Source organism: Elephantulus edwardii, unplaced genomic scaffold, assembly GCF_000299155.1.
Source record: "Elephantulus edwardii isolate Elephantulus edwardi_28Jun2011 unplaced genomic scaffold, EleEdw1.0 scaffold00037, whole genome shotgun sequence".
In the NCBI taxonomy this organism is placed as follows: Eukaryota; Metazoa; Chordata; class Mammalia; order Macroscelidea; family Macroscelididae; genus Elephantulus; species Elephantulus edwardii.
The window spans coordinates 10,058,585-10,078,497 of record NW_006399787.1 but is presented as its reverse complement, the minus strand read 5'-3'; the positions used below and the strand labels follow the sequence as shown (position 1 = coordinate 10,078,497).

At 42.6% G+C, this 19,913-nt stretch overlaps 1 pseudogene; it reads left to right on the top strand.

Annotated features, from left to right (window-relative positions):
• The first annotated feature begins 300 nt into the window (after positions 1–300).
• The window catches only part of LOC102869416, a 55,647-nt pseudogene continuing 36,034 nt past the window's right edge, over positions 301–19,913 (top strand).

Genomic DNA, 19,913 nt, shown 5'->3' with positions numbered 1-19,913 from the left:
TATTTTCAGTTGCTTAATATGCATGTGAAAGTTGGACAATAGGAAGTTGGCATAAGGAAGACCAAAGAAGAATTGATGTCTTTGCACTGTGATGTTGAAGAGTGTTGAAGAATATTGCATACATTGTGGACTGCCAAAAGAAGAAGCAAATCAATCTTGGAAGAAGTTCAACTAGGATGCTTCTTGGAGGCAAAGAGTGTGAGAGTTCATCTCACATACATGAGACATGTAGTCAGGAGGAACAAGGCCGGGCAGTAAAGGAAGACCCACAGGGAGATGACTGACACAGGGATTGCAAAGATGGCCTTGAACATGGTGGAGATTGTGAAGATGGCACGGGACAAGGCAAGGTTGGCTTTAGAAGTGACTAGCATGGCTGAGTGTTCTTCCTTGTGAGGGGCTGTTTGACATTCATGTTATTTCACACATTGCCAACGGGTCAAAAGGCAAATCTCTGTCAAGACCCTAACTGGCAAGACTATCACTCTGGAGGTGGAGGCCAGCAATACCATCAAGAACATGAAGGCCAAGGTCCGGGACAAGGAGGGCATCCCACCTGGCTGGCACAGGCTCATCTTTGCAGGTAAGCAGCTTGAAGATGGCTCCACTCTGACTCCAACATCCAGAAAGGGTCAGACTCTGCCCCTTGTCTTTCATCTGAGGAGTGGCTGTTTAGTCTTCTATTCAATTACTCACATGAAAAGGTCAAATTGAAGATGAAGAAAATGAAAATAAGTCCATAAGAGTAAAACTATGACCTTGAGTTTGTCCTACCTGAATTTAAAAACCATCTCAAGAACAGATTTAATGCATTGCACACTAATGATTAAAGATCAGACGAATTGTGGGTTGATATCCAAGACATTATCCTTAAGAAAGCAAAAGATTGTTAACAAGACAGGAAATAAAACAAGTTAGGAGAGACTCTGAAACTTGCTCTTGAACATAGAAAACTCAAAATGAAGGGAAGAAATGATGACATACGAGAGCTGAACAGATTTGATGAATGGGGGGTAGGGAGGGAAAGGAAGTGGGAAAGATCAAGTGTGAAAAAAGTATGCATACGTCATAAATAAATGAGTATAGAATAATTTTTTTTAAAAGAGCATAGCAAAAGTACAAAGAGATATTCTTTCATACTAATTATATGGGCAAAAGAATGAAAATCTGACAATCTCAAGTGAAACTGAAATAGAAAAGAATGGAAATGAAAAGAAAAGAGAGCTGAACAGAACATTTCAAAGGGCAGCTTGAGAAGACAAAGCAAAGTATTATAATGAAATGTGCAAAGGCCTAGAGTTAAGAGCAAAATAAGCTCAGGGTTTTTCAAGCTGAAAGAACTTAAGAAAAATTCAAACTTTAAATTGCAGCACTGAAGGATTCTATGGGCAAAATCTTGAGTCATTCAGGAAATATCTAAAAAAGATAGAATACATAGTCACTGTCCCCAAAAGAATTTGAGGAAGTAACATTTCAAGAAATAGCATATGATCAAGAACCAATGATAGTGAAGGAAGAAGTCCAAGTTGCACTGAAGGCATTTGCAAAAATTCAAGGCTCCAGGAATTGATGGAATACCAACAAAGGTGTTTCAGCAAACAGAAGCATTCATGTTCATTAGTCTATGCCAAGAAATTCGGATGACAGACACCTGGTTAATCAAATGGAAAAAAGCAAAAAACCTCACACTCAAATCATTGCTGTTGAGTCAGAATAGATTCATATCTGACCTTCTAGCAGATTTTTGGGAAGTTGTAAATCTCTTAGAAAGAGATTGCCCATTTTAATTTTTAAAAGTTTTTGTTGAAGGGCGTTTGGGTTGCTTCCATCTTGCCCATCTTTCTCCTGCACAGCTACTGGTGGATTCAAACTAACAGAGTACCATTTAGGGTTATCAGCACACTCCAATTGCATCATGTTGTTGTTGTTAAGTGCCGTCAAGTCGTAGGCAACTTATAGCGACCCTATGAACGAAAGTCCTCGACACTTGTGTGCGTGAATTTCATCCTTTCTCCTGGTTCATAGGGTTTCTGGAGGCAAGTTATCTATGGAAGTGGATGCCACTCCTGCTTCCAAGCTTGTTTCAATTGAAGAGCGCTACCAAATACTGTCCACCATGGGTAACCATTATCACATTTGACACGTCAGTGTCACAGTGTTCAGCTCCACAGCGACCACAAGTTACCTCTGCATGGCAAGTGGACACACTAGGACTATATGACCTAGAAGAATGTTTCACCAGAAACAATTAAAGACAGGCCTTAGGGCCGCGGATTAGAGTCACCCACCTTTGGCTTGATAGCATCGCTTTTGGTCCACTAGGCCAACTGGTCTCTCTCTATGTTGTTAAGTGCCGGGGAGTCATAGGCGACTCATAGCGACCCTATGAACAAAAGTCCTTGACACTTGCGTGACTTTCATCCATTATCACATTTGACACACGTGTGAAAATTGAACAATGAACAAGGACACCAAAGAAGAATTGATGCCTTTGAATTACAGTGCTGGCAAAGAATATTGACTGTCAAAAGGAGAAGTTTTGGAGAAAGTGCAATGAGGTTGCTCCTTGGAGACAAGTATGGTGAAACTTCATCTCACATACTTTGGACATTCTGTGAGGAGGTATGTCTTTGGAAAAAGGTAACATGCTGGAAAAGTGGAAGATTAACCAAAGAGAAGAAGAGCTACAACGAGAGAGATTAATTACAGTAACTGCAATGATGGACTTGGGTATTGTTGCTCTTGAGTATTGTTGCTCAGAGGGGCCCTGGGAGTTGTAATTTATTTGGTGTCACCTATCAACACAGTTAATTGGATCCACAATGAATATCCTTGGTACCAGAAGTCAGGAAATCAGGAGACTTATTGCACTGAGGATTAATGATGTCAGTTTGAGGACTGCATCTGATTCCTTGTCTGCAAACTAATATCACCACTTCTCAGTATTTTGGAAAAGTCCCTGACACTTGACTTGCCCAGTGCAATTCTTCTCCTGATCTTCTTACTGCTGGTACCAAGGATGTTTACTGTGGATCCAAGCGAGATGAAATCATCTACAGCTTCAATCTTTTCTCCATCTATCATGATGTTACTTTTTGGTCCAGTAAGGATTTTTGTCTTCTTGATGTTGAAATGTAATCCATATGGAAAGGTATTCCTTGATCTTCTGTAGCAAGCATTTCAGGTCCTCCTCACTTTCAGCAAACAAGGTTGTGTCATCTGCATAATGCAGGTTGTTGATAAGTCTTTCTCTGATCCTGATACCACATTCTTCTTCACAGAGTCCAGCTTCACCAATGATTTTCTCAGTATACAAACTAAACAGGAATGAAGAAAGGATACAACCCTGATTTACACCTTTCCTGATTTTAAACCATGCAGTGTTCCATTGCTCTGTTAGGACAACAGCTTTTTGGTTTAGGTACAAGTTTTGCATGAACACAATTAAGTGTTCTGGGATACCCACTCTTCTCAATGTCAGCCATAGTTACAATCCACACAAGAAAATGCCTTTGCATAGTTAATAAAACACAAATAGACATTCTTTTGGTATTTTCTGCTTTTAGCCAGAGTCCATCTGACATCTGCAATGATCTCCCTGGTGCCATGGCCTCATCTAATAACTAGGCTTCCTTAGTGATGAAGAAATGGAAAGTTGAGGCTGAGTTCTAGACTTCTTGCAGAAAGGTCTTTTAAATCTCTCCTTGCATACAAGGAAAGCTAACTGGCCAAACAGAGAACTTTATAGCCATCAGATGCCTTCCTGTCGCTCAATGTTCTTCAAAAGGCAATGATGCTGCCAATGTAAGAATACTTTATTCTTCCTCCACCTGGATGTGCAGGCCTCTGCATCTTGATTTGGAGTCATGTATACTGATTGATACCTGCTGTGTTTGGGGGCTATGTGGAAATGTGTCACAGTGAAGGATAGATGTGGCCACTTAAATCTCTCTTCTTCCTCCTGGATGGTTCTCCTTAGCCTTAGACACATGAGCTCCCAGTTACCTTCCTTCATCATTGGTCTTTCTCTACTGTCTGAGCAGCTCCTGAAAAGGCTGTGTGCTAAGTGATTACTTTAGGACTTGAAATAGCCTTTTTCCTGTCCTTGACACAGCCACTTCCTCTATAGAGCCATCACTCCAGGGGGAACAGGATGTCCTTGTCACAAAGCCAAGAAGGTCACATGATCAGACAGTGAGGGGCCTCTGGGAGCTTTGCTTCTCTTTAAGCAGTTGTCCACAGAAGCCTATTTGTGGCAAGCCATCCTGAACCCACCTTCTTAGTGAGGTTCAGTCCAGGGCAATTTCTACAGGGGGTAAATGTTTAACAAGCGAATGGTTGGGAGGAAATTCCTGCCGAACATCTGTGATGACCACATGGAAGTAAATCTAAGGCATATGTGCTTTGATATAAGAAGACTGGTGGAATCTTCTGTGTTCCACCAGCCCTGTCCCCAGTGGCACTCCCAAAGGCAGTCATAATGCTTGTATAATGCGATTAACCTGCTAATTGGGGAATTTCTTGGCCTAATCTGAAGAGCTACCCGAAGTAGATTGGGAAGAAGAGGGAAGAAAATTTTCCTTAGGATCCAGGTAGAAGAGAAAAGCCTTTTAGCAAGGATGACCCTTGGCCCTAATTCCAGGTCCAAACCATCCCAGACCCCCCTTCCCTACCCCCAGATGTTGAAGGCACATGGTTGTTTCATTGGGAAGTTACCTGATATTTCTGGGGGAAATTTGATTTAGGCAAACATGCAGTACCAGGCGTGGGAGTGCTGAGGAAGGTCTTCAAGATGCCCAGGAAGGGGAAATTTGCTGAGTCAGAGGCCAGCAAGAGGAACCTGCAGTAGAGGAACTTGGTCTGAAGAGATGAGGCAGCCTCACCCTGGGAGGGAGGTAGGTTATTTTTCATTCTTGAATTTGTGCCATAACAATCTTTGAGGGACAAAGAGCTTTTTGCATTGATGTAATTAAACCTTTCAGTGAATTGCAACTCACCTGTGAGGTGAATGGGAGAGTCCTCAGTTAGATCAGGAGAAGCTTTTGGGCAGCCAGGAGCCTAGGTGGCTTTCCCGGGAGCCATCTGTCTGGCTGCTCACCTTCTCTTTAAGAGTGAAAAGAGCAGATAAACCCGCAGAATCCTGGGCTGATGTCCTCTGGAACAGAGGCTGGTAGCCAGGTGAGGGAGCTCTGTTGGGTTGTTGTTGTGTACTGTCGAGTCGGAACAGACCCATAACAGACCCTCTAATGGTTTAATGGTAAAGAATTATGCTGCCAACCTCAAAGCATATGGTTCAAATCCACCAACTGCTCTGAAGGAGAAAGATGGGTAATTGCAATTACATGCAATTGACCGCCTCTGAAAACCTGCTGGATGGTCAGCTATGTGTCAGATCCAACTAGGTTGTATGTAACAACAGCAATAGCCAGGTGAGGTCACCTGACTTTAATGCACACAGGGGACATGAGGAGAGCCATTTAATGCAGCGGATTGTATTGGCTAGAATGCACAGTTGCAGACAGACTGCATTCTAGCTGGGGGTTAATTCAGGGAACTGGGAAAGATTGCAGCCTTATCAGAAGGGCCAGAGGAGAGGTTTCAGGCTGAACTTCGAAGCCCATGTCCTAGAGTGACATGACAGGGCTGGGCTGTCACCAATCACAGAACACACTTGCCTCTGTTAGATTCAGGGAACAGCCACTGCCCTCTCCAACCTCAGATACCCGTGTGCTTGCTGCCACCTGGCCCCGCACAGTGGCTGTCCTGTCCTGCTCCTGCCCCTCAGGGAGCTCACTTCCAAATCAAAGCCCCATATAGATATCTAAGTATGTAGATACCCGTGTAGGTATATCTGAGCAGTAGAACCGAAGCCTGTCTATATCTAGCAACAGAGGAGGCTGATAAAGGTACACCTCCCTGCCCCCCCACCCGCCTTAAAATGTGGAGAGATTATGCTTGTAGGAAATCAGGAATCAGAACTGCTGGTGGTGGCTGTGTGAGCTGTGGTCTGAGATACTTGGGAGAAGGCAGCCTGCAGAAAATGCCCCTCTTAGGGACTGAAGTGATGGACTTTCTGGTGGCTTTCTCTTGATAGCATCAAGCTCAATTGTTCTTAGGCTCAATGGAGAAATAGGTTATGCTTCTATTCCAAGCTCCTCTTTTAACCAATCAAAAGGGCCCTCACTTTTTATTTCTTTGTAAAGATGGCCACAAAAAGACATTTGAGGCAAATCAGAGTTTTGTACTATTCTAATGCAGGCCTCTTGCTGCGCATGTGAAAGGCACACACAATTCCACACACAGTTTCTGGTCTTGCCAGACAGTCAGGAAAATCTATCCTCACACCAACATTACAAACATACCCCAATTCTATGTAATTAGCACAGATGAATGGTACAGACAGGATGTGACTAAGGAGCTCAGAAGAGAGAGCATTATAGTGGTCTGCAATGGTCAAGATCTCTCTTGAAGAGGGCATTCAGGTGAGAGTTGGGCCTTCCACAATGAGTAAGATTTAGACAGGCAGTAAAGGGGGAGAAGTAATGCCTGGAGGGTGGAGGTGAAGTGAGCTGTGCTCCGAGTGCACATGGACATGAACATGAACGAGATCCACTGAAGGGCAAGGAGTTACAAGATCAGCCTGGAAGCAGCGCAAAATTTGGGCACAGAAAAACATAGGTGATAATGATAAGACCTTGAGTTGGGAGCAGCCAGTTCAAGTTGACTTTTCTTCTCATTGCTCTCAAATTGGAACCAACTAATAGTAGGCTGTCCAGTGGGCTTTCGGTGGCTTTGAATCACACAGGAGGAGATTGCCCATCTTTCTCCCTGTGGATTCACTGGTGGATTTGAACCTGTAAAGATGTTCACTTTGGGTTAGCAGTACAACTCCTTACTGACTGTTGTTGTTCTTAGGTGCTGTTGAATCAAACATGAGTCTTAGCAACCCTATGAACAGCCATTCTGAAACCTGTCCTATCCTGTGTTATCTTCATAATTTCTGTGACACTAGAGCCCATTGCTGAAGTCACAGTGCCAATCCATCTCGTTAGGGGTCGTCTTTTCCTTTGCTGACCCTCCATCTTTCCAAGCATGATGTCCCTTTCCAAGGAGTAGCCTTGCTTAGTTACATGTCCAAAGTATGAAAGATGAAGCTTGGTCAAATGTATTTGACTGCATGGATCATAACAAATTTTGGCTCACACTGAGAAGAATGGGAGTCCAAGAATACTTACTAGTGCTCATGCAGAAGAGGCAGTTGTGTGAACAGAACAAGGGAACACTGCTGGGTTTAAGATCAGGGTAGTATTGTTTTTCCTTATTGACTTGTTGCTCCTATGTGATATCGAGTTGTCTGTGATTCATAGTAATCCTATGTACAATAGCTCTGAAACCTGTCCTATCCTAAGCCAATATCACTGTCTCCAACACATCTACCTCCCTTACCCCAGTTACAATCCATCTCATCCAGGATTTTTCTGTCTTCTCTGTCCCACCACCTTTCCAAGCTTGATGTCCTATAAGAACTGATCCTCATGGCAACCTGCCTAAATTGGGTGAGATGGTGCTTAAAAATCCTTGCCTTCGAGGAGCAGCTCGGTTTCACCCTCTTTAGGACAGACCTGTTTGTTCTTTTAGCAGTCTACAGAAGGTTTAATATTCTTCTCCAGCACCACAACTCAAAGGCACTGATTTTTCTTCTATCATCCTTAGTCATTGTCCAGCTCTCTGATGCATAGCAAGTAATGGTGGAGACCATGACTTGGATCACACCCACCTTACTAGGCCAAGGCTATTAGTCCTCTCATCTAATTAAAGAGCTCAAATGCTTGGGTTTGAGCCAAGGTTAGATCTAGGTGCTCAAATGATAGCATCAAAACTCAGTCTCTCTGTCTCTCATCAGTATTGCCTTTATTTTTCAGTAGACTTTTTTTAGGTGGCAATCTCTGGGAATTCCAGCTTACATCATCTCTGGTCATGAATCTTTCCCTCTCACTTGCTTTAAAAAAATTGTGGTGAAATATATATCTATCTCTATCTCTATATCTCTATCTCATCTATATCTATATCTATCTATCTATATCTATATATCTCATACAAAATATTTTCTATTTCATCCATTATTGTGAGTACAATTCAGTGACAATAATTACGTTCATTATGCTTTGTGTAACCATCACCACTATTCTTTGTCAAATTTTTTCATCACTGAATTTCAGTGCCCCATTAAAGCAATACATTTTTCCTACCCCCTGCTTTCCCATTCCTGGTATCTATGGATACATTTGCTCTCTATGCATTTGTCTGTTGTATGTATTTTACAACATGTTTTCTTTTGGGTCTGATTTATTTCAGTAAAAATGTTTTCAGGTTCATCCAAGTTCCAGCAAGTACTAGAGATTCATTTCTCTTTATGGCTGAACCAAGCAGCTCAGCAATCTCTCATTCCTGAGGCATTCTGAGGGCTGGGCTTGCTGATTGGCTTGAACTGGGTGCAAGCTACCCTCCAAGCCCCAGAATCACAACTGTTATCATGGGAAGGTGACATCTCTCACATTCTCAATTCACATTCTCTTACCAGATCTGATATGGAGCCTGAAACGGCAAGTTTAACTCTACTGCCCATATGGGGGTGCTGTAGCAAGGGCTGCTGATACTCCTACCCTTATCCACCTGACCCTTATCAATTCAGTGGAGGTTGGCTTGGAGTCCCTGCAAAGTAGTGAAAATGGTTGACATATTTGGCTCCTAACTGAAAGGTTAGAAGTTTGAATCCTCAGGATAAGAGTTTTGCCAGCTACGCCTAAAAAAAAAAAATAAAAAATCATCCAACATACATGGGATTGGCCTGATTTTCAACCGTCAACACCTGTATTTTTGTGCCTGGAGGCTTGACGGGTTTGTCTGACCACCAGATTCTGCTCTGTACACATGCAAGCCAGGCCAGAAGTCTACAAAAGATGCATGTAGCATTCTATTTTCATAACAATTACAACCTTGAATACTCTGTGGTGTCTCTATTAGATTTGACCACACCAGCAGCGACTAGGTATAAAACCATGGCTGATGGAAGTTGGTGAATATATAAGAACCCTAGTTCTCTTATGTCTTCAGCGGGATAACTGAAGCTCATGCGTCACAGTTTTCCTCTGAGTTCCCTGATGGCATTAAGTTTCTGTTGCCCAGAGTGGTTACTTGAATGATAACACGTTCCTTGGACATCTTTCTATTCACTAATGCACTTTCCTATGCCCCTGCTGGTGTTTCCTGGGATTAATCTTCAAATAAATTACTTGTTCTTGAATCTATTGTATAAGCACTGCTTTTGGGGAAAACCAGATTAAGACATTCCCCAATGGAAGACTAAGTGCTTTTGCCAGAATAAGTAAGGGGATGAGCCCTGGACAGGCAGAGACCATGTATGCCAATATCCCTTAGTCAAGAGATCCCTTTCTCTCTCTCATGCCTTTTTCTTGCCTGCCTCCTCACAGGAACAGGCAGAGAGGTCCTCAAGGTGAGGGACATAGAGCTCACTGTGGTGTTCCCAGAACCTGGTGTTAACACAATATTTGCTGTCCTGAATTGAATTTTATAGGCAATGAACCATTAAAGGATTTTGAGAACCCCAGATGGGCAGAATGTAAATGTATTATTTGTTCACTAAAATGAAATAATCTGGTGGAAGTGTGCAGGATACATTTTTGGGGAGCTGGGGAGATATGCTTAGAGACAATCAGAGTGTCATGACTTGTTTGTGTCTCCCCCAAACCTGCATATAATGATATAATGTGGAAACTATGTAAAGACTCCCTCATGAGTTATTAAACCAGAAAGTTGTAGGGGGATTAAGGGTGAAATGCTGCTCTCCCTAATCTGTTCACTGCTGTTCTTGGATGTTGAGTGTTTCTAGACTGGGGCCTCTAATACCTGTTACGTCACTGTTGCTGTGTGTCATTGAGTCAGAATGCACTCGTAGTGAATCCACCAGGTAGAGAATTGCCCATCTTTCTCCCACAGAGATCAGATAAAGTGAACTCAAGAATGGGGTCTTGCTACCATCAAGAAATCATCGCCAGCCATGGAGTGTCTTTTTGGACTTGAACTCCTGCACAATGAAGCTCTTTGGCCCTGGGAAGGGCCAGCACTCATAAGAGTCTCCAGGGAACATTGAGCCTACAGATGTCAAAGGAAGACTTTCCTCCACAGCTGATAGAGAGAGAGAAGGCCTTTCCCTACAACTGGCTCTATGATGTTGGACTTACAGCATCCTAAATGTAAGAGAGGGAGCTCTGGTAGCTTAGTGGTAGGAATCAAGCTATCAACACAAAGGTACACTGTTTCAATCCATCAGCTGCTCCGTGGGAGAAGGATGGGCAATCTCCTCCCATGCAATTTACTGCTTCTGAAAATTCACTAGAGGGTCAGCTATGGGTCATTTCCAGCTTGATGGTGCCCAAGAACAACCATGAACTGTACGAGAATAATACATTTCTGCCACTAAACCCATTCGCTTGTGATATCTCTGTTATAGCAGCATTAGTTAACTAAGACACATAGTAATTTGCACTTCACATCATTAGAATCAGAACAACAGAGAGTCCTTGAGAGAGTGAAGGCAAGATTAGAGGGATGAGAATGAATGTCAGGGAAATGTGCAAAAGGAGAGACCAAGTTACAGATGGTTTTCGTGTCTTCAATCTTAATGAAGAAAGTGATGATTTCCTCAAGAGTTGTTCACTGCAGCTTGTCTGACCAGAATGTTGGCCAGTGTCTGCTGTCACAGAACTTACAGAGTTTCTACTGTAGTTCATGTGAGCAAAAGAGGAGGAGAGGAGGAGTGCTAGAAATGGAGTGAACCAAAGGTTTACTAGGGTCCTTGCCATAGAGAGTGAGATTCGGTGACTGGCACTTGATCTTGGCCATCAGTCAAGAAGTGCTTGAGGGGAAGTCACATAGAAGGATGAATAATTGCTGTTAGAGGAGAATCCTCAGACGTAATGAGGTTCCAATGCAGGTACACGTTTAGAGGAGAATGTGGGAGAAGAAGAGACTGATTTAGGATGTTAAGAGTGCTAATCCAATTGCCTTGCAGGAAATGAAGAAGACTTGAAGTGCTGACTGAAGAAGATTAAAAACTACCATCTTCAATATGGGTTACATCCCAACATCAAGAAAACAAAAATCCTCACGACTGGACCAATAAGGCAACATCATGATAGAGAAAAGATCGAAGCTGTCAACAACTGAATTTACTTCGATCCATAATCAACACCTCATGGTAGTAGTAGTCAAGAAATCAAAAGATGTTTTGCATTGAGCAAATCTGCTGTCAAGGACCTTTTAAGTTTACTAGACAGCAAGGGAGTCAGTTTAAAAATGAAGATGCATGTGCACCCATGTTTATCGTGGCTTTGCTCACAATAGCAAAGAGTTGGAAACAACCTAAATGCCTATCAACAAATGAATGGATAGAGAAGCTGTGGCATATTCACACAATGGACTACTATGCTGCATTGAAAAACAAGGAACTCATGCAATATTATTCAAAATGAGGGACCCAGGAGGACATTATGCTGAGTGAAATATCTCAGTCACAAAAGGACAAATACTGCATGGTGCCACTGTTGTAAAATAGGACTGAATTCAGAGCTGGGGGGAGACTGAGAAAGATGGGATAAATAATGTATACTGCATTGGAACAGATGAGGGGGAAAACTGTTTAAAAGGGATATGTGATTAGGTATTTTTGTCATGACTGGAGTCTAGAGCGAAGGTTGCATAGTAGAGTGGGCCTGGGGGGAGGGATTGTAAAACAATGAAAGAATTTCTTTTTTTACTTTTGAAAGAGGGCAATGTACTGGGTGGGAGGAGTGGGCAGGGAGAAAAGTGCAACAATAAATGAATGGAAATCCAAAGTCTCTGTAAATTTTCATTGAAATTAATAATAAAAAAATTATAAAAAATAAAAATGAAGATGCACCTGATAAAAGTGTTAGAGTCTTCTATTGCTTCATTTGCTTGTGAATATTGAACAATGAATTAAAAAAAAAGCACAGGAGAACTTCTATCCTTGCATTGTGATGTTGACAGAGTATTGAATATCCCATGGACTGCTAAAAGAATACACAAATCTCTCTTGGAGCAAGGACAACCAGGATACTCCCTAGAGGCAAGGATGGTGTAAGTTCATCTCACATACTTTGGGCATTTGGTTGTCAAGAGGAGCTCGTCTTTGAAAAAAGACATTACACTAGGAAAAGCAGTGTCAATGAAAGAGAGCAAGACCTTCAGCAAGATGGATTGGCCTGGTGACTACAAAAATGGGCAAGATAGGGCAAGGTTCTGATGTGTTAGGAATCATAGTCGACTAGATGGCACCAAATGACAATATCATTGCCAGGTGAGGTTCTGTATATATTGAAGCCCTGGGCCCATAGATGTATCCAACTGAAGTAGTTAGATAGATTTTTCTATATTCCTTGGGAGATAGAAAGCAGAATTTCAAAATTCCCTTAATCTGTCCCTCAGCACTGAAATCCTCGAAGACTGGGAGAGAATTTATCCAGGAGAGTTTCAGCTTTTCTATTCCTAAAGAGCCCATCAAAGTCCTCTGCTTTTATATATTGAAGAGAATCAGGAAAGACCTTCCTTCTGCAGAGTCAAGGAGCCTTGGTGGTATCGTGGGAAGGTGTTCAGCTGCTGCCACAATGAGAACCACTGTGACAGTCTGCTTCCGTAAAGGCGTCAACACTGAAAACTCTATGGGACAAGTCTATTCTGTCCTGTGAGTCAAAGTCAACTGGAGGACAATGAGGAATGAGTTTCTCCAAAGTCCAAAGGTATTGAGAGAAAGGTCATGCCTGGTATGAGTGTGGAAATACAAAGAAATACTAAGAAGAGAAATCACCTACCTCGAAGCAGAGCAGAGCTGCTTACGCCCCTAGTTATTACTGGGTGCCTTTGCATCAGTCTGACTGGAAGCTGAGTTTATTGGGTGGACACCCTTCAGAAACTCCACTGAGTGATTTGTACCCGTGAGGGGTAAGAAAGCTGCTTTTATATGCAGTATCTGGGCCCGAGGCAGAAAAGCAAGAAGGATAAAGGAAGGATAGCACAAGGTTGTTAAGAAAAGAAAAGGCCAGGACCCAGTGAAACTGAAATAAAATTGTTAATATGACTTCATCTTATATACTGATGAGGTCCAAGAGATTATATCCTTTATACAGTGTGGTTTGGGGAATATTTAGCTGCTTGTTGTTGTGTGCCATAGAGTCAGAACCAAGCCACAGCTGACTATGTCTGGTGGGTTTTCAGAGGCAGTTAACTAACTGCATGAGAGGAGATTGCCTATCCTCCCGTGGAGCAGCTGGTGGCCTTGAACCACGAGCCTTTGGGATTGCAGCACAACTTCTTGCCATTAGGCCACCAGAGTTCCATATTTAGCTTAGGGCCACAATTTCTTCATCTGTAAAATGAAATTTATATAAATCCTATCTTAAAGGATCACTTGTTGTTATGTGCCATCAGGTCAGAGCCAACTCACAGCTGACCCTCGAGTGGGTTTTCAGAGGCAGTAAATTGCATGGGAGGAGACTGCCCATCCTTCTCAGTGGAGCAGCGGGTGACTTTAAGTCATGTGCCTTTGAAACTGCAGTTCAGCTTCTTACCACTAGGCTACCAGTTATTGTTGTTGTTATGTGCCGTCGAGTCGTTTGCGACTCATAGCGACCCTATGTACAACAGCCCTAAACTCTGCTCTGTCCTGTGCCAATTGCACTGTCTCTGACACTCCCATCCTGATTATCCCAGTCACTGAATCAATCCACGTCATAGAGGGCCTTCCTCTCCTGCGCTGTCCCTCCACCCTCCCAAGCATGATGTCCTTTCTCCAAGGACCAGTCTCTCCTTACAACATGTCCAAAGTATGTTAGGTGGAGCCTCAAAATCTTTGCCTCCAAGGAGCCACCCAGTTTAACCGTTTCCAGGACGAATCTGTTTGTTTTCCTAGCAGTCCACGGTATTCTCAATACTCTTCTCCAGCACCACAGCTCAAAGGCATCAGTTCTCCTTCTATCCTCCTTGGTCATTGTCCAACTCTCTGATGCATAACAAGTGATTGTAAAGACCATGGCCTGTATCAAATGCACCTTAGTCTCCAGAGAGACACCATTTCTCTTCAGTACTTTGGAAAGGACCCTAACAGCAGACTTTCCCATGGCAATGCGCCTTTTAATTTCCTGGCTGCTGGTGCCAAGAGTGTTGACTGTGGAGCCAAGCAAACTAAAGCTGTGAACAATCTCAATCTCGTCACCATCCATCCTGATGCTGCCAATTGGTCCAGTGGTGAGAATTTTTGTCTTCTTGACATTGAGCCTCAATCCATATTGGAGGCTGCACCAGAGCTCCCTCAAATGATCACTGGTAGTGTTAAATCCAGGAATTTTTATCAAATGTTCTGGGATTCCCATTCTTCTCAGAGTCAGCCATAGCTTGTTGTGATCCACACAGTCAAAAACCTTTGTATTGTCAATGAAGCACAGATAGACATTCTTCTGGTATTCTGTGCTTTCTGCCAAGATCTGTCTAACATTAGCTATAACATCCCTAGTACCACTACCTCTTCTAAATCCAACCTACACATCTGGCAGTTCTCTGTTGACATATTGTTCCAGACGTTTTTGGATAATTTCCAGCAGAAATTTGCTTGCAAGTGATATTAATGATATTGTTCGATAATTTCTCACTCTGTTGGGTTACCTTTCTTTGGAATGGGAACAAATATCAATCTTTTCCAATCAGTTGGCTAGGTGGCTGTCCTCCAGATTTCTTGGCACAACTTAGTGAGCACATCCAGGGCAGTGTCTGTTTGTTGAAATATGTCAATTGGTATGCTGTCAACTCCTGGAGCCTTGTTTTTTGCCATTTCCTTCAGAGCAACTTGAACTTCCTCCTTCATCACCATAGGCTCTTGCTCATATGTTATTTCATGAACTTCTATAACAGCCAATTCTTTCTGATACAGTGACCCTGTGTACTTCTTCCATCTTCTTTTGATACTTCCAGGATCATTTAACATTCTACCCAATGTATTCTTAAGTATTGCCACCCGTGGCTTGAATTTGTTTTTCAGCTCCTTCAGCTTAAGAAATGCTGAGCGAATTTGACCCTTTTTATTTTCTGTCTCCAGCTCTCTGCACATTTCATTATAGTATGTTGCTTTATCATCCCAGGTTGCCTTTTGAAATGTTCTGTTCAGCTCTTCGATTTCTTGATTTCTTCCTTTAGCTTTGGCTTCTCGGTGCTCTAATGCAATACTCAGAGTCTCATCTGACATCAATCATGGTCTTGTCTTCTTCTTCAGCCTTCGTAATGATCTTTTGCATTCTTCATGGACGATTTTCTTTATATCCTCCCAGAGTTCAGTTGGTCTACACTCATTGGTGCTCAAGGCTTAAATAAAAACCCAACCAAACATTTCACACTGACCCTAAGCCAAATAAGAGAGCTCACCTTTCAGAGTCCAACTGCTTCAGTCAGTCTCCAAACTAGACATGAGTAGCAGGATGGATAATGATATACCACCTCCTTCTTTTTACATTATTCCATCAAAACCCAACTTGTTAAGACTCAGCCAAGCTTTCTACTTGGGAGTTAGCCCTGTTGTCTCTGAGGAAACGACTTTGTTTTGTGGACTTATTCAGGGATGCATTACTCAGACACTCTAGCCTGGGTGAAGACCTCCAATCCCTTTAGCTTGCTTTATATTTATTCTTAGCGTTTGTCAGCACAATACATATTTGGGATGGTTAATGTCATGTGTTAACTTGGATAAGCTAAAAGTCTCAGTGGTTTGACAGACATCGTATTTCAACTTCCAGTTTGTGATTTAATGTCAGCAGCCAATCAGCTGGAAGAGAGTTGCCTTGGGAGTGCAGCTTACATTTATGATATATCACACACACACACACACACACACACACACACACACCCCATCACCTACACACCCCTGATAAAGCCCTTTATCTCTCTCCTGCATTCATCTAGTCATCCTCTGACCTTCAGTTCTTGAGATGTGGGAAGTATTCGGCCTGCTCTCTGACCTATAGAGGTTGGTTTTGCTTGTACCAGCAACCTCATGACCCAGCAGCCTCCTGCCTGACCTGACCTACAAATTTTTAGCAGTCTCTCCGATGATGTGAGCCACGAGAAGTTTCATGGATTTGAGACTTGCCAGCTTCCACAGGTGCATGAACCTCCACAGTTTCATGAGCTTTTGCTGCTCTAGAGAATTCAGTCAAAGAAAATGTTATCTATATATTTATCCATCATCTGTCTCCCATAAAGGAATAGAAACGCCACAAGAACAAGATTTTATTTTTTTCAGTGTTGCATCCCAAGCACCTAGAATGGCACATAATAAACTCTGATAAATATTTGTTAAATGTATGCCTATTTCCTAACTGTTGTGCTAAATTTCCCCCATACATTATCTCATTTAATCCTCAAAAGGCTAGCCCACACTAGGCCCTAGAACTAATTTCAGTAAGTAGTAAATTGAGCACAGTGGAGGCCAAAGACTTCATCCCCCACCTTTGTAGCAGAACTGGGGTGTAAGGAGGAGCCCTAAGGATACACCAAACAGAGTTAACAGGCTGTGAAGTTCCCAGGTCCAGGTGCTCCGTGGTGTTCCATCTTGGCTGCCTTTAATAGCACCATCTGATCTTAGCAGTTTCACACCTCTGTTGGTGTGAAGGTTCTTGGAGACTCAGGACAGTCACAACTCCCAGCACTTTCTTTCAAAAAATGAGCAAGTCAGAAGACAGAACCATACATGGAAGAGGTGGGCTGCTCTGCCTCGAGTGAAAGCCTGGAGTTGAAGATTCAGGGCAGCAGGGGTGGGAGAAACCTGGGAGTAGTCAAAGAGAAGACTTTAGACTTTTCTGTCTTCTTCTTTACTCTAGCAGTCTCCCCCACTACCCCAAGTACAGGGGAAATGGTCTGTCAATGATAGGCTCCTCTCCTAAGCTGGACTTTTTCAGACATGGAAATTTCATCACTTGCTAGCAAAGAGCTAATAACCTATCCCTGTGTGTGTAATAATTTCAAATTTTTTGGGACAAACAACAATCAAGATAGCTGATAAGCTTTTGGGAGAAAATCTTCTCAGCTTTGGAAAGACTCCAATATTGACTCATTGGTATGGACTGAATTGTGTCCTGCAAAATATGTGCTGGCATCGTCGGCTGCCAACTGATAGGTTGTTGTTAAGTGCCATTGAGTCGTGTACAACTCATTGCGACCCTATGAGCAAAAAACCTGAACCCTGTTCTATAACTATCCTCATTTTTGTATGTACATATAGTTTCCAGAGGCATGTGGTTTAGGAAGTGGATACCACTCCTGCTTCTAAACCTGAATCAATTTGGGAGCTCCACCAAACACTGCCCACAATGGGTAACCATTATAGTGTTTGACACACAGTTTGTTCAGCATCACAGCAACTCCAAGTTACTTTAGTGCCGCAAATAGGCTGCTCTACTCTGCTGTACCACTAAAAGTATGTTCATCTGCCAGGCCCTACAGTATTTTTTAAATACAGGCATGCCCAAAAGCTGGTTGACTGTAAACCCTAGAGACTCTCAGTCCATCTAGTAAGTCCAATCAGCTGACACCCACTTGTGGACAAAAAGAAGCCAAAAAACCCCAACCAAACATTCCTTCATCAAGGGACCCTCATCAAGACATAAGAAACCATATTCCAGAGTCAAACTAATTCACAAGAGCTTCCAAATTGATAGGTTAGAGGTGTGAATCCATCCAGAGGAGCCTCTAAAGAAAAGCAGCCATGGGAAGCACTATGAAGCACAATTTTACTCCAATATGCACAGAATCTCTGAGTAGAAGTCTACCAGAAGGAACTGGTCTTTACCTAAGGATGTAATCATGTTTTAAAATAGCATTTTCTTTGCAATGTTAACAGACTATAACAGGGTTGGGTGGGTCCTAAACCTATTCACTTCTAAATTATGAAAGGAGCAGACTAGACAAAGAGGAGTGCATATGCTAGGAAAGATGTCATCGTGGGAGGATTGCCAGGGAATCAAAGAACAGAATATCCAGGGTTATTGGCAAATATCCCTGTCCCAAGACCTTGATTTAGACTTTCAGCCTTCAGAACTATAAAAGGATGAATTTCTGTTCTTTAAAGCCACCCACTTGTGATATTGCTGTTGTTACAGCAGCACAAAGAGGCTAAGATGCTCACAATGCAATGTTGTAGACTGTCTTCCCACTTCTTCCCAATGTTCAGCTAGAATTTCTTTAACTCTGGCCCAAGTATCTATTTACTCTTCATTTGAAGCATACATTCCTCTCCCTCAGTGTGATTAGGGGTTGTGCTGTCAACCCAAAAGCATGAGATTCAGATTCATCATCTGCTCCTTGGGAGAAAGGTAGACAATCTCCCCTGTGAAATTTACAGCCTCTGAAAACTCACCGCAGGGTCAACTATGAGTTAATTCAGATTCTGTGGTATGCAGTGAAAATAACCATATCCACAACTGTGGATAAAACAAAGACCCTGCCCTCTTGAATCTTCTGACTGTATTCTTGGATCTTGGCCCTCCCTACAGCCTAGTGCAATCTCTACTTGTATATGGTGGAAATGCATCTATAATTTGCATACATGCTCTCCAGAGGACCTCTCCTCCTGCAAGCCACCCCACACAACCCTTCTTCTGAGTTTGTCCTGGGGCCTGTATTTCTGTACCATGAACACCACTTTTTAGGAGGGACTTTTTTTGACTGTTGGATGTCCAAGGCTGCAGCTGGCACACATTCTCAGGGGCCAGCTAGTGCTTGCTATTTCAAGAAAGTGGGAGTTGGAGGGAAAAATCCATCCCATTCTCTCTCCAGTCTTGCTGTGTAGGCCTCCAGGGGTACAGAGTTGGTAGGTGGGTAAAAGGAACATCGCCACTTTTGGTAAATAACTTCCAGCTCCTCCTGTAGTGGGGTGAACATGACTCCATGAATTTGCTGTGTGGCTTGGACAAAATTCCTCACAGTCTCTGCCTCTTGTTATGATACAATCATGTTTTCTCATAACTTCATGGTATGAACATCACTCTGTTTATACACAACAGCCAGAAGCTCTGTGAGTTTGTGTGTGTAGGAGGCACCAAATGGCTGGGAAAAGAGAAAAGAGGTGAGTGAGAATGTGAAGCCTAAGTGGAAAACTGGACTTACTTCTTGACTAGAACACAGTGATCAGAACTTCCGGCTCTGGAACCGGTGTTACAATGTGTTCATGGACATGAGGACAGAACAATGTGACTCAGTAATGGCCAAGGGGCAACATCTGATTGTTTGGACTTGAAAGGATTCTTTGACATAAATCTGACTGATCTTGCTATGTCATAGCGAGGAAGACTAAGATTCAGAAAGGTGAAGTAACTTCCTCTTGGTCATACAGTCAGGAGGGACTGTTGTCTGGGATTTAGGATGAATGTCCTTCAATTAACTGTTTTGGGTCCCTACATGGTCCAAGTGCTTTGTGCTCAATTACTAACTGAAAGATTGATAGTTTGAATCTTTCCAGTGGTACCAAGGCAGAAAGACCTGGTGGCTGCTTCTCTAAAGATGTTAGTCAAGAAAACCCTGTTGAGGATTTCAATAGGATTTCCTGTTGAAAATCCTATTGAGTGTAGTTCCATTCTAAAAAACATGGAGTTGCCATGAGTCGTAATTGTGGGTTTAATTGACTCTTTTACTCCTGTTAGATGGATCTTGGCTGAAAGCAGAGAATACCAGAAGAATGTCTCTCTGTGTTTCATTGATTATGCAAAGGCATTTGACTGTGTGGATCATAACAAACTGTGGCTGACTCTGAGAAGAATGGGAATCCCAGAACATTT